Here is a 15949-nt window from a genome sequence, read left to right as displayed (position 1 = left end):
TTTTTACACAAGTTGTCCATGTGCTTTTATTGCCTCCTGGATAATCCCTGAATGTTCATCAAGTGATTCAGCAATACTGCTACTTACTTTTGTGCTATGTGCAGACTCTCCGTGATTCTTTGTTTACATGTCTGAGCTCTGATGAATAGGAGAAGCTGCAGCCAGAAATAATGACTCATTCCTTTTTCTCTTCCTGTCTCTGGCATAGAGGACAGACAGTGAGAGAGACACAGTGGGAGACGCCATGATGATGGCCCAGAGCAGTGAGAGAAATCTGTGTAAATATGCAGAAGGCAGCATGAACAGAAGAGGGAAAGTCTGAAGCTCTCAAAGGAGGCAACTGCACAGGTACATATACATGCAGAGACATGTCTAATGGAAGAGATTTATTAAAAAGTGGCCAATTTAAATGCCTGTAAAGTCACCTGCAGCATTTAAATGACAAATTTCCATGGATCATTGCCCCTCTCAAGCTTTGCTGGTGGCATTTAAAGGGTTACGAATTCCGGACATGAACCCAAACATCTTGATGATGTTTAAGTTTAGACCTGGGGACACAAATCTGTAATGTTCAGCATGGACCCGAACAGTGTGGTTCAGGTCCGCTCATCACTATTTGTTATTTATCACAGTTTAAAGGGACTTTCCCTATAACAGTTTTTACAACATATCCCTTGTATATGTCATAAACTCCATATTGATGTGGGTGTAACCTCTGGGGACCGCAGGACCCTGTTGACCCATGTTTCATGGACGGCACATATGCATGGACACTCTCAATTGGACTCTAAGGGAGCACGGAAAGTAGCTAAGCAACTATTGTCAAACCCATAGACTTGAATGAGGGTTGGCCGCGCAGCCTCTTCTTTATTTTGCCCGACCGTGGTGTGGGCATCATAAATATTTAATGGCTGCAAATCCCCCCTCAGAAATGTACACTAGAGATTATTGGACCCAAAGTTTGCTTTTGGGCTCCTGTTCAGCCCACGACCCTGGAATATTGCCAGATCTGAGTCCGAGCATCCAATCTGGTCATCAAATTGTTGCCCCAAGAAAGTAGCCTTGGCTTTGGTTGGTCAATGTACAACAATGTTGATCACAGGATCCGATGACCTACCTAACATATATGTTTACATGACGCAATGTTGACAGCAATGTAATTAGGCAAATCTCCTCATCTTGTCTCAAAAAAAGGTAAAAGTCGTACCTGCCAGGACATGCAAAAAGTCTCAAAACTTTGATACATGTCCCCCATTGAGTATTTATGGGAAATACTTTTAATAGGAAAACAACTATAAAAGTCCATCTGTCAAATAAGTGACATTTCTGTAATTTGTAACCCAGCTCCAGCCCGTCCTCATGGCGTCTCACTTTTCCCTGTCCTCCCTCACTGACAGGGGCAGGAAGAGGGAAGAAGCATGAAGCATAATAAGTCAAAATCTCCTGCTACAGCTCCTCCTATACAGCAGAGCTCACAGGCGTAAAAACAAAGAATCATGGAGAGTCTGCACATAGCACAAAATCAAGTAGCAAGACTACCGAATCACTAGGTGAACATTCAGGGATTATCCACAAGGCAACAAAGGCACATGGGCAACTTATGTAAAAAAAAATTGTCTGACCTCTTTAACACATGTGTCGGTAGTGTGTTTTGGTTAAGGTTTGGGTACCCAACCAAACTTCTGTACATATGCAGCTCCATCCTGTATTCGATTGTCATCCTACCGTCTCGCATGAGGACTTCCGGGGGCGGCGATTGGCATCCCCAGACACAGGTCTGAAAAAAGTAATTGGCATAGAAATGAATACATTTTGATACAAACAGTTTTACATTTTTAAGTCAAAATCTCCTGCTACAGCTCCTCCTATTCAGCAGAGCTCACAGACGTAAACAAAGAATCACGGAGTGTCTGCACACAGCACAAAGTTAGGTAGCAAGACTACCGAATCACTAGGTGAACATTCAGGGATTATCCACAAGGCAGTAAAGGCACATGGGTAATTTATGTTAAAGAGTGGCCAACCCCTTTAATACTGAGTTTTTTACAAGTCAGCAAATCTTATATTTGGGTTTATGACCTTACCTTACATGAACACAGGTGTAGGTGACTGTCAGGTAACGCTCCTTCGCCCTCAGCTCAGGTGAGCGACCTCTCTTCCTTTTGACACTGCTAAGTGTTATTCCCGAGGACTTTCATAGAGCCGAATGTTGCCCATTGTGTTCCGTGTTTGCGCTCAGTGTTCACACTTGACAGAAGTTGTCAGATCACTGAAAGGGAAGAATGTTGGCAGTTGGGGCACATTAGGCGCCTGTTCCTGCGCTGACAGATTGCTCCCTTCACTTTTGTGCCTTATGTCAAGAACTGCAATTTTACAGCAGAATAGATGGGCTTCTCGCTAAGTACTTGTCGTGAAATTTCACGTTACCGTCCTTTAATAATCCACCACAAAGGGCCAGAAGAATCTTGGATTTCACTTAATGATGGGAACATATTCCAACATGGAAACAACTTGCAAACATTCAGCTTCATGAAAGATGTTTATTTGCACACGTCAGATTGAGTTCCCGAGCTGAGATCATGACGGCGAATCAATCCCGAATATTTGATCGTTACTAAAACCTTCGCTATTAGGCAGGAAGATGGGGAAAAAAGGGCGATGAAAGGTGGATCTGATCTCCATTGTTAGGTTCCTCGGGTTGGAGGGTATCTGAGGACATCTCTCATCCATCTACTGTAATGGCTTTATCCCTATTGAACAAGTTTCTCCAGATTTTCCTATCTGGTAATTAGTCGTGGTCCTCAGATGGTGTGAAGCAGAAGGTCTAGATTTTATGGAAGGGGATATGAAGTTTGCTTGGACCATTGGCCAATTTGTATGACAGTCCATGCTGCCTCTACTATTCACGTGCCAAGTTCTCCTTGCATCACTCTAATACACAGAAGAGGCCACTTGAGCGGGTTCATTGTTCCACGGACAAGGTGGAAGGTGAGACTTCTAGAGAAATGGCTAGAGCTTTCATACAAGATTGGTGATGGAGGGATACCGGATCATCTGGAGCAACCTAAGGGTTCTGGAGCATCTGGTTGGATCTCAATAAACCATATAATTTAGAGGAACCTCAGGGTTCTGGAGCATCTGGAGGAACCTCACAGATATGGAGCAGCTGAAGGACTCTTAGGATTCTAGAGCATCTGGAGGTACCTCAAAGTAATGGAGCATCTAGAGGGACCTCTTCGCTCTGGAGCAAATGAAGGAATCTCACAGTTATAGGACACCTGAAGGAGTTTTAGGATTCTGGATTATTAGTAGGGACCTTAGGATTCTTGAAAAATTAAAGGACCCCCCCAGATTCCAGAGCACCGAGAGGAGCATCTGGACATAGGAGCATGTGAAGGAACCTCAAAATTTTGCAGTAACTTCAAAATCAGCAAAATCAGAATGAGTTAGGTCTGATATACAGAATAGCCTCTGTAATATATAAAATCCCTCCCACTATAAGCATTCTATAATTAAAACTTCTCCCACTATAAGCATTCTATAATTAAAACCCCTCCCACTATAAGCACTCTATAAATTAACCCCTCCCACTGTAATCACTCTATAAATTAAACCCCACCCACTCCTATTGTAAGTACTCTATTAAAGTAAGCCCTCCCACTGCAAGCACGCTATAGAAATGAGCCCTTCTCCTACTGCTATTGCACTAAAAATGTAACCCCTCCCACTTTAAATACTAAATAACCCCTCCCCTTTTAAAGGAAATCTACCATCAAAATCCATCATGATAAACTGAGACACTTATTCATAGATGCAGGCACCGGGACTGTGGTCATCTTCTTATATTTGTTATGACCTTCTAAGATCTTTTGCTGCAGATTCACAGGCTGCTACACTGGGCAGGAGCACTTCACTCTCTCACTGTGTGAAATGACATCATGGAGAGCGGGCAAGTGCTGAAGGAGCGGAGAAAGGGGAGAACAATATAACAGCCTGTGAAGCTACAGTACGGAGGGGCTCTGGTAACCCCTCCAAGAGCTCTTCTGGCTTATAAGCATAATTATAAAAGTTGATTTTAGAAGGAAGGAGGCCATGGATAACACATATAAGAAGATACCACAGTCCCGGTGCCTGGATCTATGAGTAATGTCCCTGGTTTATCAGGATGGATATTGATGGTAGATTCCTTTAAGTGCTCTGTTTAGGTGACCCCTCCCACTGCAATTATCTATTAAATGTCTTTCCTCCTGCTGAATGATGAATGTGCAGCATTGTTGTGTGTCACTATCCCTGTACAGTAATGTCCCCAGCCTGAGTGGAGTGTGCACTCACTTCATATGCTGCACTAATGGCGGCCGATACACAACGTGTTAGTAGAGAGATTGCTGGCAGAAGATTCTGCAAGATCAGACAAGAAGTTTTGAATGAAGAATGAGATTTGTGTAATACAAAACTAACATCGGAGGCGTGGGAACCCGCGGACGGTGGCGTCACTCCGAGTGTTACAGATAAATAATACTCCGGATTAAGGGAACGCAGGAGACCAGGAATTTATTACTGACAAGTGCATTCTGACATTTGATATTTCTTATAAATGGATCAAGAGTCTCTATTCCGTTTTTATGGGACAGAAGCGTCTGTGAGAAGATGGCGCAGACGCTGGTGTTATATGGGGTGGTCCCAGCACAGAGGACAGTATAGAAAATACTGGGAAAATACACGGAATGTAAGCGGAAGAGTCCAAAACCTGGGGCTTTATGGATATAACAGAGAATCCAGAACATCTGTGGTGCTGAACACAAATCACCCCGTCCTACACACATAACTATAGCTGAGCCCCCTCACATGTGACCCTCCTATTCCCAAATCACTATCGCCCCATCATTCATGGTCCCCAACAAGGCGCCCCAAGGCTCCCGGCACGGTTCCTCTCTTAGTCCTTGGTAATATTCCACAACGATCCCCAGAATGGATCCTCCCAGGGGTGTAACTTAAAGTGGTGCAGAGGGTAAATTTGCTCCCGGGCCCATGAGGCTTATGGAGCCCATAATGTGCCACTTCCCATATAAGAAGTCTAGGGCTATAAACCAGGGGTAGGGAACCTATGGCTCGGGAGCCAGATATGGCTCTTTTGTTGGCTGCATCTGGCTCTCAGACAGATCTTTAATAAATAGTGATGGCTACTATGCGTCTGATCACTGGTCAAAGTCTTTTGTACGATCCAGGTGCCATGACTGCTATTGTTTAAGCCTGGGAGTATGCGCTGTGGCTACCTATCTACTGGGAGGCATGTGCGGTGGCTATCTATCTACTGGGGGCCATGTGCGGTGGCTACCTATATACTGGGGCATGTGCTGTGGCTACCTATTTACTTGAGGGCATGTGCTGGGGCTACCTATCTACTGGGAGGCATCTGGTGGGTGTCAGGATTTGGAGTAGTGAACCCCCTGGACCACCGTGGACAATGGTGTAAGCAGACACCTGGGACCGCAGTCTAAGTGGTACTTAGTCTTCACCAGAGCCCGCCACAAAGCAGGATGGTCTTGCTACATCGTGGTACTACCAGGTCGTTCCACAGGCGCAACTTGTCCACAGTGGCAGCCAAGGTCGAGGTACAGGATCACTAGGCAGCCTTGTGGTCAGGAACAGGTAGACGGTCAAGACAGGCAGCAATGATGCGAGGTCGGGGACAGAGCAAGAGGTCATTGCTGGCAGCTAAGGACTAGAATCAGGAACAGGTCCTGGTGGTCTGGTGGTCTTTATAGGAACCCGGGAAGTGGGCAGCACCAATCAGCGGTGCACTGGCCCTTTAAATCTGTGAGTGCCGGCGCAGGCGCGCTGGCCAGCCGCGAGAGGAGCCGGAAAGTGGAGAGGGGCACGGGTGTGCCTGTGATCCGAGATGTAGATTGCAGGAGCACCACTGACACTGGTACGGCTCTTATGGAATAACATTTTAAAATATGTGGTGTTCATGGCTCTATCAGCCAAAAAGGTTCCTGACCCCTGCTATAAACCTTACATTATAGACTTTACAATAGGGCCAATCAGCTTCAAGTTTGTCTTCATCAGCTCATCCCTCTCTCATCCTTGGTCCCCAGCATTGCATCCACTCTATTCCTTCCCTCATTACTAATAACCTTGACAGAAGAGTTCCCATCATGGAAAATAGGAGTAGTAGTACTCTGCTGTGCCCATATATACAGGATAGAAGTAGTAGTACTGTGCCACGCCCATATATATAGGATAGGAGTAGTAGTACTGTGCTGTGCCCATATATACAGGATAGGAGTATTAGTACTGTGCTGTGCCCATATATACAGGATAGGAGTAGTAGTACTGTGCTGTACCCATATATACAGGATAGGAGTAGTAGTACTGTGCTGTGCCCATATATACAGGATAGGAGTAGTAGTACTGTGCACATATATACAGGATAGCAGTAGTAGTACTGTGCTGTTCCCATATATACAGGATAGGAGTAGTAGTACTGTGCGGTGCCCATATATACAGGATAGGAGTAGTAGTACTGTGCTGTGCCCATATATACAGGATAGGAGTAGTAGTACTGTGCTGTGCCCATATATACAGGATAGGAGTAGTAGTACTGTGCTGTGCTCATATATACAGGATAGGAGTAGTAGTACTGTGCTGTGCTCATATATACAGGATAGGAGTAGTAGTACTGTGCTGTGCCCATATATACAGGATAGGAGTAGTAGTACTGTGCACATATATACAGGATAGCAGTAGTAGTACTGTGCCCATATATACAGAATAGAAGTAGTAGTACTGTGCGGTGCCCATATATACAGGATAGGAGTAGTAGTACTGTGCTGTGCCCATATATAAAGGATAGGAGTAGTAATACAGTGCTGTGCCCATATATACAGGATAGGAGTAGTAGTACTGTGCTGTACCCATATATACAGGATAGGAGTAGTAGTACTGTGCTGTACCCATATATACAGGATAGGAGTAGTAGTACTGTGCTGTGCCCATATATACAGGATATGAGTAGTAGTACTGTGCGGTGCCCATATATACAGGATAGGAGTAGTAGTACTGTGCGGTGCCCATATATACAGGATAGGAGTAGTAGTACTGTGCTGTGCCCATCATGAAAAATAGGAGTAGTAGTACTGTGCTGTGCTCATATTTACAGGATATGAGTAGTACTGTGCTGTGCCCATATATACAGGATAGAAGAAGTAGTACTGTGTGCTGTGCCCATATATACAGGACAGGAGTAGTAGTACTGTGCTGCGCCCATATATACAGGATAGGAGTAATAGTACTGTGCTGTGCCCATATATACAGGATAGCAGTAGTAGTACTGTCCTGTGCCCATATATACAGGATAGGAGTAGTAGTAGTGGGCTGTCCCCATACAAACAGGATAGAAGAAGTAGTACTGTGCTGTGCCCATACATGCAGGATAGGAGGAGTAGTACTGAGCCCATATATACAGGATAGGAGTAGTAGTACTGTGCTGTGCCCATATATACAGGATAGGAGTAGTAGTACTGTGCCATATATACAGGATAGGAGTAGTAGTACTGTGCCATATATACAGGATAGGAGTTGTAGTACTGTGCTGTACCCATATATACAGGATAGGAGTAGTAGTACTGTACTGTGCCCATATATACAGGATAGGAGTAGTAGTACTGTGCCTCATTCTTGTCCCCTTTCAGGGCCTGCACTTGTTTTCTCCCGGGATCAGTATTACAGATATTGTACTTTCACTTCCTTCGCTCTTGAATTTGCATCTATAATCTGTGAGATTTGTTGTAGGATTTACACCGTACATAGCGTAACATCCGTTAAACCCTGAGTAATTAGTACGGTTCTGGTGAGTAAATCTAGATGAATTATTTTAGCTTGGGAGCCACCTGGAATACCAAGCGCCTACAGGTCATGTCATGTCTGGACGTATTTTCATCAATGTTGTACAGATCATTATTTTCTCAGGTTGTGTCTATAAATCATTACCGCTCCATACTGCACCTGGTGACCCGGCAGGAGGCGCTGCTCCAAGGACAGCGCAAATCATATGGAAGAGCAGGGTCCTGTACACACTGCTCCATACCGCACCCGGTGACCCGGCAGGAGGCGCTGCTCCAAGGAATGCGCCAATCATATGGAAGAGTAGGGTCCTGTACACACTGCTCCATACCGCACCCGGTGACCCGGCAGGAGGCGCTGCTCCAAGGAAAGCGCCAATCATATGGAATAGCAGGGTCCTGTACACACTGCTCCATACCGCACCCGGTGACCCGGCAGGAGGCGCTGCTCCAAGGACAGCGCCAATCATAAGGAAGAGTAGGGTCCTGTACACACTGCTCCATACTGCACCCAGTGACCCGGCAGGAGGCGCTGCTCCAAGGAAAGCGCCAATCATATGGAAGAGCAGGGTCCTGTACACACTGCTCCATACCGCACCCGGTGACCCGGCAGGAGGCGCTGCTCCAAGGAAAGCGCCAATCATATGGAAGAGCAGGGTCCTGTACACACTGCTCCATACCGCACCCGGTGACCCGGCAGGAGGCGCTGCTCCAAGGAAAGCGCCAATCATATGGAAGAGTAGGGTCCTGTACACACTGCTCCATACCGCACCTGGTGACCCGGCAGGAGGCGCTGCTCCAAGGACAGCGCCAATCATATGGAAGAGTAGGGTCCTGTACACACTGCTCCATACCGCACCTGGTGACCCGGCAGGAGGCGCTGCTCCAAGGACAGCGCCAATCATATGGAAGAGTAGGGTCCTGTACACACTGCTCCATACCGCACCTGGTGACCCGGCAGGAGGCGCTGCTCCAAGGACAGCGCCAATCATATGGAAGAGTAGGGTCCTGTACACACTGCTCCATACTGCACCCGGTGACCTGGCAGGAGGCGCTGCTCCAAGGAAAGCGCCAATCATATGGAAGAGCAAGGTCCTGTACACACTGCTCCATACCGCACCTGGTGACCCGGCAGGAGGCACTGCTCCAAGGAATGCGCCAATCATATGGAAGAGCAGGGTCCTGTACACACTGCTCTATACCGCACCCGGTGACCCGGCAGGAGGCGCTGCTCCAAGACAGCACCAATCATATGGAAGAGCAGGGTCCTGTACACACTGCTCCATACCGCACCCGGTGACCCGGCAGGAGGCGCTGCTCCAAGGAAAGCGCTAATCATATGGAAGAGCAGGGTCCTGTACACACTGCTCCATACCGCACCCGGTGACCGGGCAGGAGGCGCTGCTCCAAGGAAAGCACCAATTATATGGAAGAGCAGGGTCCTGTACACACTGCTCCATACCGCACCCGGTGACCCGGCAGGAGGCGCTGCTCCAAGGAAAGCGCCAATCATATGGAAGAGCAGGGTCCTGTACACACTGCTCCATACCGCACCCGGTGACCCGGCAGTAGGCGCTGCTCCAAGGAATGCGCCAATCATATGGAAGAGCAGGGTCCTGTACACACTGCTCCATACCGCACCCGGTGACCCGGCAGGAGGTGCTGCTCCAAGGACAGCGCCAATCATATGGAAGAGCAGGGTCCTGTACACACTGCTCCATACCGCACCCGGTGACCCGGCAGTAGGCGCTGCTCCAAGGAATGCGCCAATCATATGGAAGAGCAGGGTCCTGTACACACTGCTCCATACCGCACCCGGTGACCCGGCAGGAGGCGCTGCTCCAACGAAAGCGCCAATCATATGGAAGAGCAGGGTCCTGTACACACTGCTCCATACCGCACCCGGTGACTTGGCAAAAGGAGCTGCTCTAAGGACAGCGCCAGTCATAAGGAAGAGCAGGGTCCTGTACACACTGCTCCATTTTCACTCCTCTTGGTGGATCTCTTTAAGGGGAAATCTATTGTTTTGAAGTAATTGTAGGGGGGGGGACTTTTTTATGAACAAGATTAGATTAAAAAGTGGATATTCCGCTCTACTGAGGACCCTTATTCCATGTTTCCACAGTTTCTAAAAGTGATGACATCACATACGTGCACACACCTGAGCCAATCACATCTGCCCCCTCCAAGCTCTCTCTTCTCTCTCAGTATTAATCCGAGAACAGGAGGAGGAGTGCAGGTTGTATCATGTCCTACATAGGGCTGGAACGGGAGGATACAGGTCTTCACCCGCTTCTCCTTGGTTCCATCTACTGGTCTGGCTTAACCTGCATCCCATCATTGTGCTGTTGGGTCACCCACGGGCCAGCGCCAATGCTGGGCCCCTCTAAAATGTATATATTGTCATTGGTGCATCTCCTATGGAGGAAGTGGCCATTCCCATTACCAACTTGCCAAAACTTATGGGTCGAATTGGGCAATATGTGATAAATGGTATATGTGTCTTTAAGATGGAGATACCATAAAGATGGAGGCATCTTCTCCCTGACACAGATCTATAACTTACAGGTCTCCAACTGTGAGACTGAGGCTCCTGGAACGTCAGGAAAGGTGAGAACAATTGTATTTTATTGTTGGCTGTTTTAAAGGGGGCCCTGTATGAGTGCACTGCATCGGGGGCATTTATGAGAGACCACTGTATGGCCTGTAGGGGGGCACTGTAAGTGGGGCTTGTATGAGGGAGCATTGTCTAGATGGGATGTCTATATGGGAGAAATGTTTAGATAGCGGCAGTATAGCGGAGGCGCTGTATAGATAGTTTCTGCATTTTAATACTGCCACTGCAAATGGCCCCACTGAGGTCACCCAGGGCCCTACTTTAAGGGGTAATCCCACATGGTGCAGTTTTATAAATCTTGGCCTATGCTCAGTGACAAACTGGGGAAAGACTTAACCCAAAGTGTGTAAAGAAGTCAGTGTAATCTGGGGAGGAAGTGTCTTGGTTTGGAGAATGTTTTCTGGCCAAAGCCCAGAGCAGAGCCACCACTAGGAATTTTAGGTCCTCTAACAAGATATTTTTAGGGTCCTCCTTTTCCCCCGCACACAAGAGTTTCCCATTGTATACAGAGATGAGTGGACCCAATGTTCCTGTATCCTGTATGGGTGCAAGAACCCATAGATAAAAATAAAGTCCATAATTAATTCCAGATATGTAGGAAGAGCTAAAATACAACCTGCTACCCTCGGGCAGAGGTGTAGTAAGAAAAAAAAGCAGATAACGAGGCAATTTACTCAACAATTGACCTTTTAAGTGATCTGACAAGATGCCAATAGTCCCGGCACAGGGCTCCTTTTCATCACTGTCCTGTTAGTCATGGAGCTGATTTTGCAGTCAATTATCACAGCGGGGGGCGCTCACACATCTCTGAGGTGGCAGGAGGACGACTATTGTTTCACCAAAAGTCGAGTCTCCAGGAATGAGCCATATGGAGAGGAGACTTCTGCCCGGACAGATGGGACTCCTGAGACCCGGCTCATCTTTAGAGAGCAGTTGCCAGCTCACAAATCATCAATGTCAATGGCCGGGATGTTCTGCACTGCTCAGATTTCTAATCAATGGAAAAAAGTGATTTTTCATAGAAATAGTCCTACTGTACCTAATGATTTTGTTGTAGCCGATGTATTTTTTAGTAGCTTTTATGTTGTTTTTTACCATTACATGACTATAAATAGCTCCATATTCAAGTCCTGGGAAAAATAGGTATCGGATCCCTCAGCAATGGGCGAGGAGGACAATGTTTTAGACTATGGGGGTCATTTACTAAGGGCCCGAATCGCTATTTTTCATCGGATTTCCGGAATATTACCGATTTGCGCCGTTTTACCCTGAATTGCCCCGGGTTTTTGGCGCAGGTGATCGGATTGTGGCGCATCAGCGCCGGCATGCATGCAATGGAAAGCGGGAGGCATGGCTGTCGGAAAACCCGACGGATTCGGAAAAACCGCGTTATTTAAAAAAAAAAAGTGCCGCTGGACGTGCACTTACATGCACCCAGGATAGGATGGTGAACTCCGGTGGACCTCAGCGCAGCAGCAACACCTGGTGGACATGGGGCGCACTACCTTAGTGAATCGCCGGAAAACACGAATCCTCGACGGAGAACGCGCCGCTGGATCGCGACAGGACCGGGTAAGTAAATGTGCCCCTATGTTCGTAACATGTCCGCCATTTAAAAGCCACCATATTGGATCAAGGATAACTTTTTTCATTGGGAAGTCGGTCATGTAGCAGATCAGAGAAGAAACGAATTGTCTCAGAAATTAATCGGATCTATAACATCTCACAGATTCTCCATAGTTTCTTCCGCAGGTTCATAACAATTGGATCCGGCACATTGAGCTTTGTAGAACCCCAGCAGCCCCCATGGCTTGTCTATAGACCCGAGTTTAGCAGTGACCTCCATATGGATAAGGCATATTCCAGAATTAGCTCGTACACTTCCTATTCTGTCAGCATCTATTGACTCCAGCGAAGAAAGTGCAACTCAGGAGAAGTGACTCAGTAAAAGAGCGGAACCGTCTAATGACCCCGAGACAAAGATACAGACGCTGTGATAAAGCTCAGGCATCGATTACATGAGGCGCATTGTCTTCCACATGGGATAAAAATATTAAAAGGAAATTAAATCCCAATTGTTCTCCTGAAATCACAATCCACGCGTCACCGAACAGGAAGACGGATGAGGCCGAGAAAATTATAATTTATAATTCATGAGTTTATGCCCGTTTCCTCCTCAACCTAAATGCTGAGGTCCTTGAGACTTGTAGTTCCTTGAGACTTATGTTCACGAATAGGATGGGGGTGGAGTACAAGGGTCATAGATACGGTTTATGATGGGCGTGAGATATAGTCAACATTATAGACCACCCCTGTGGTGGTGGTGGAGGGGAATGTTTCTTGGTACAGTCTGGGTCCACTGGAGCACAATCTCAAACAATTTGGTTGTCTGTCCATCCTTGTAGATCACGAGCCCCTGTACACATTGGGGCAGATTTACTTACCCGGTCCAGTCGCGATCCAGCGGCAGGTTCTCCGGCGCTGATTCGGGTTCTGCTGGGATTCACTAAGGTCCGTGCGCCGATATTCACCAGGTGTCGCTGCTGCGCCGAGGTCCGCCGGAGTTCACCTGCTTTTTTCGGTGTATGTAAGTGCTTGATCTTGCGACACAAATGGCTTTTTAAATTCTGCGGTTTTTCCGAATCCTTCGGGTTGTCCAGTGGCCACGCCCCCCAATTTCTGTCGCGCGAAAGTCGGCGAGATTGCGCCAAAAATCTATCGCGTGCGCCACAATTCCGTGAAATACAGAGCAAAGAGGAAATATTCGGGAAAAACCCGACGGATTCGCGGCTGCGGTCCCTTAGTAAATGTGCCCCATTGTCTTCCCTGGAGATGACGAGATCTTCCAGGAGGACAATACAACATGTCACCATAATTGTTCAAAATTCTAACTAAGCTACTTCCCAGAATTCCTTATTTCCATACCTTAAAGGGAGTTTTCTATTCTAAAGTATTCATTACAAATAAACACCCTGAGATATGTTGGCTCCTCTGTTGACCTGAATGGAGATGGAATCTGATGTCTTGTCTCGAGGTGGGACCAGTAATGGATTATCTTATGGGCAGTTTGGGTGGCAGCCCAGGGCCATAGACTTCGAGGGGGGCCCTTGGCCACCAATGCTGTCTTGTAGAGATGAAAAAGAGAGGACCTCCTGCCCTGACAACCATATACGTGTGTGCCTGCTCTCAACACACATGAATACAAGATCCCTTTCAGAACCTCTGAACTGAATACGGAAAGAAGGAACCCCCCTTCTTTCCAAAGAAGTTTCGTTCTGGTACTGTATGAACACCAAAAATTTTGACTTGTAGTGGGCCCACAATTTTCATACAGACCCAGGCTCATCATAGTCCTAATCCGACCCTGGGTGGGGTCCAGACATATTGGACATATCCTATAGATATATCATAAATACCTGAATTGGAAAATATTCAGTCAAGCACATATGGGACCAACCTGATCAACAGGTTTCCCCAAATCACACCTGTCAAAAAATGTTGAACACACTGCGGTCTCTTGGCTCCAGATATCTTGAAGAACCATCTGGCGTCTCTTACTGTTGATGTCTGGTGATCACCCATGTTGTGGTTATTCTGGATATTAGCTGGTGGTTATAATCATATGACTAAGGCCCAATTCCAGGTGTTGAGTTATTACATTGTACAAAATGGAATAATCAAGGTAGACAAGCGTCATGTAGGAACTTTGTAACTCCAGGTAAAGCTCTAAACATCTTTAGAGCCTTCTACCAGAGGAAAGGTTTGGGGGCAGTGAAGGAATTCCAGAGTATAAGGGAAGCACCAGAGAAGACTTGTATGAGAGGAGGTGGCAAAAGTAACGGAGAGGAACTTGCCTTAGGGTCATAGAAGGTTACAGAGTAGAATCTTCAAGACAGAAGAAAGGAAGGACCTAGTTGGACACTGCCGCGGTATGCAGGACTGGTGCAGGGCTTTGGGTGCCAGGACAGGCATGAAGCAAGTTGGACCTAGATGGAAGATGTATGTGGGGAACATTTATGTGAGTTATGGATATTGATGACTTCTCTTGGAGAGGTGACCATCATCACATTGGTCACATTGGTGGAGACGTCGTTGATTGGAAGAACCGCTCCATTCTTTGTGTAATGGTCCAGTTGTCCCAATCGGGATCCGATCTGTTCTGTATTAGTATCAGAGCCGGAGGAAACCGTGACCATCGTGAATGCCAAAAGACTGACCCCTAACGATCGGATACTAATGACCTTGGTGGTGTACCGATAACTTCCCCCCATTGAAGGTCCATTGTACATCCCTTATACATCGGGTTGTTGTTTATTTGCTTTTTGTTTGGTCATTTCCGGTCCGTTCCCGATGGCTGAGCCTCCAGCTGATCCCGTCCTCCCAGCCCCCATAACAAGGCCGGATCACTTTCCTGAGCTCCTGCCTCCCACTGTTTACTCCGGCTCTAACAAAGAACAGGATGGAAGCAGATTTCCGATAAGCGGAGACCCTACACCGGGTCATGGCCTTGCAATATGAGGTAGTGGAGTAATGGAGCTGCTATTCATAGGATCCTGTTAGACGACTCCCGCCGCTGCATTACTCTGCGCTGAACACTAGGGGGCGCTGTTTATTCTATGTAGCTACCACTGACCAAGTGACAACAACAAAGTGACCCTATACAGATTGTATCACGTCTTAAAGTGACAGTAACGTTATAGTCTTTGTCCATTGAAAATGGGCTCAGTGCTACAAATATAATGCTGACAGGTTCCCTCCAGGAGGAGTTCTGTGCAAAACTTGGTATTTCTTCTTTTCTTATTTGCAGTTTTCACCCAAAAAGGACATAGGGGAAAGGTATCGGATCAATGTGAATCTGACCATTGGGACCCTCAGCGAACATAATGATCAACACTCCATCTACACTCCATTCACTTCTATAGGATCTTAAAGGGAACCTGTCACCAGATTTGACCCCACTAATCTCCCTTCAGGTAGGGAATGAAATGTCCTTTCTAGAATTCCCTGTTTAATGTATAACACAGCCTTAACCTAAAAAAAAAACATCTCCTCCATAGTCATTTGGTAATAAGCAGAGAAGAGTCAGATTTTGTCTGAGATGAGTCATGTTAGAGGCTGCAGGGAAAATGCCTCTATCTTCAGATCTATAGCATCTAGAAACATTTGGCTTGTGTCATATTAAAGATAAGAATCTCCTCTTTTAGATTACATCCGGTTTGTGGCTCTGCAATCTACAGGACCAGAGAAACTGGAAGTGGATCATTATCCGCAGCTCATATTTTTATTATGTCTTTACCTGTTCTGTAGCTCCTGTTCTGTAGATCACAAAACTACAAGCCTGATGTGATCTGATGTGATTTTTATATCATATTTTTCTTTTGTTTGGGGGGGTGGTACTGTAGACCGCAAGATAGGGACCCTCCCCCTGCAGCTTATAAACTTGACTCATCTCAGACAAAATATGACTCGTCTGTGCTCATTGTCACAT

The 15949-nt window shown here is 46.7% G+C and overlaps 1 long non-coding RNA gene across 1 annotated transcript in view; it reads left to right on the top strand.

Annotated features, from left to right (window-relative positions):
• The window catches only part of LOC140133945 (uncharacterized), a 45588-nt gene extending 30162 nt beyond the window's left edge, over nucleotides 1-15426 (top strand). The window contains exon 4 of the long non-coding RNA XR_011855982.1: nucleotides 15269-15426. This is a non-coding gene — a long non-coding RNA (uncharacterized lncRNA). The remainder of the gene's footprint in view (nucleotides 1-15268) is intronic.
• Nucleotides 15427-15949: the final 523 nt, after the last annotated feature.

This window comes from Engystomops pustulosus, chromosome 5 (assembly GCF_040894005.1).
Source record: "Engystomops pustulosus chromosome 5, aEngPut4.maternal, whole genome shotgun sequence".
Taxonomy (NCBI): Eukaryota; Metazoa; Chordata; class Amphibia; order Anura; family Leptodactylidae; genus Engystomops; species Engystomops pustulosus.
This window is presented reverse-complemented; position numbering and strand designations above follow the sequence as displayed.